At 37.1% G+C, this 2,393-nt stretch overlaps 1 non-coding gene across 1 annotated transcript; it reads right to left on the bottom strand.

Annotated features, from left to right (window-relative positions):
- On the bottom strand, positions 1-74 carry TRNAV-AAC (transfer RNA valine (anticodon AAC)). The gene has a single exon. It is a non-coding gene; the product is annotated as a tRNA-Val (tRNA).
- Between the last annotated feature and the right edge of the window lie 2,319 nt (positions 75-2,393).

The following is a 2,393-nucleotide window of genomic DNA, read 5'->3' as shown; positions in this document are numbered from 1 at the left end:
TGGCTTCGCCCGGACTCGAACCGGAGACCTTCAGTGTGTTAGACTGACGTGATAACCAACTACACCACGAAACCTGATTGGATTAATTGGACATTTAATTATATATATATTATAATCAAAAGGAAAAGCCAACGCATTATTCTATACGACTATCGGGGTTCAGGACTTCTTCTTAGGACCTGTTTGTGTTTACCACCAGGACTGAGTTTCGCAGTTTCTGTTCCTAAATTTCCCGTCCAAATTATAATGTTCCTATTCCCGACGCCGATTTGCGTTACCTATCGCGTCATCATCGTAGTTGTGGTACATATAATTGGTAATTTAGGGTAATTGATCGACAACATTATATACAGATGGTGTCGATAATCCGACTTGATGATACATAAGATTGGTAAATTTAGAGTAATATATCGACAGCATTATATATGGTTGTGGTCGAAGATATGTGATGTCGGACAATAAAATTGTAAATTGTCATGACATAAAGCTTGTATATATATGTTTGTTGTGGATATACTGTATATCTCATGTTTTTCAATTTGGTTTATCTTGGCTGCCTTGGTATTACAAATCACATGAGAGAAGATATGCATAAAATATCACCCTAGTCAGCAGTAAACAATAATGGCTCAACTTTTCAATGATATAATTGACGAGTAATAATTGATTATTTCTCGGGCCCAGTTCAAATTTTGGGTGGAATTACTTTCAAAAGTGGGCTTTCTTTCCACAGAAGCCCATCATATTGAATAGTTACCTCATACCTGAGTTCGTTTATATTTTAAAAATTAAAATACAGTAAATTTAATCGACCTAGGCAAATAATATTCGATCAGGATAATTAAAAGTGGGCTATTTTAAAATTTCAAAATATACTAAATTTAATGAAAATAAACATTATAGTATTTTAGAGTGGATTGTACTTGGTTTTTTTTTTTTTTTTTTTTAACACAAACCACTGTTTATTTTTATTTTTTTCTTAAAAAAGAAGAAGTAAATCCACTCAATCTCATGTTCAAACCTCAAAGGACTATATGCTACTAAATTAAAGAATATAAAGTATAAACGCATGTCTTCCCCCGTCTTAGCAATCATATCTTAATCACACATTAATTCCAATACTATCATTTGCCTACCAAATATATATATATATATATATATATATATATATATATATATATATTCCAATACTATATATTGGTGTTATCCTGATAAGATAACCCGGAGTTTTTTCAAGGACCCGGGTAGTGTTAACCACCCGGGCCCCGAATTGAAAAGAACATGTGGACACTAGCCTCTACCTTATAAAAGGAAGGCCATACCCATGTTGCGTGTATCAGGCTATCGTTACTAGCTAAGTCATTGCTAATAATAATTCAAAAGTATGGTTCATTTCATAGATTGCGGGGTGTCCAATCACGTATGACGACTATCCCATCACATTAAATGGTGTCAGTTCAGCCCATACCATGCAATCATTAATAACCCTGATTTTCGGGTATAAATATTAGGAAAAAGACAAAAGAAAGACATTATGATTGAATACGCACTCACTTTTTCAAAATACTAGGAAAAAGCCCACTCCATACTCCCTCGAACTTTCTGGGAGGGTAAGGAGATCTGTTCTCTATCACCCGGGTTTTTACCCACCACTCGGAAACTCATTTTATGATATTCGCATCATTGGCGTCGTCTGTGAGAAAGTGAGCTTTAAGACGTAGATATGACGATTATTGAGGATCCTGAAAGCTCCCAATGGGCGATGACAGTTATTCAGGAGCAAATGAACGCTATGGTAGATGCAGCAGTGCAAAGGATCCTGGTTCTACAATAGGATAAAAAGGGAGATGATCTCGAAAAAAATCAGGAGGACGAGCAAGAAAAGGAGCAGGAGAAAGATCAGGAGGACGAGCAAGGGAAGGAGCAGGAGAAAACAGTAGATAAGGCGTGGGAGTCAGGAAAAGAGAAGGAGAAAAGAAAAGGAGGGCAAGGGAGCATACATGTGGAACAAGAAGAAGAATCGCACGCTGAGTGTGCCAATATCACTATGGTAGGATAATTGAAGCTGTTGGAGAAAAAAATTCTGAAGCTAGAGAACACTGAATCGCGGGAATCTTCGCGGGTCAGGAGCCTGGGATGCCCCTTCTCACCAGAAATCATTAAAGAACCGTTGCCGGCACAACTCAAATCAGCAAAGATCAAGGGGTACAATGACAGTGGTGACCCAGAAGAGCACATGGAATAGTTTGAAAATATGGCCATGTTGCACTGTTATAATGATCAATCAAATGTAAAGTATTCCTAACTACTTTGGAAGATTCTGCCCAAAGGTGGTTTGAAAACTTGGAAGACGGAAGCATCCGCGTTTTTAAGAAATTTCGGGAAGTCTTTTT

This window comes from Henckelia pumila, chromosome 2, assembly GCF_033568475.1.
Source record: "Henckelia pumila isolate YLH828 chromosome 2, ASM3356847v2, whole genome shotgun sequence".
Lineage (NCBI taxonomy): Eukaryota > Viridiplantae > Streptophyta > Magnoliopsida > Lamiales > Gesneriaceae > Henckelia > Henckelia pumila.
The sequence above is the reverse complement of the archived record's forward strand: the minus strand, read 5'-3'. Positions and strand labels throughout refer to the sequence as shown.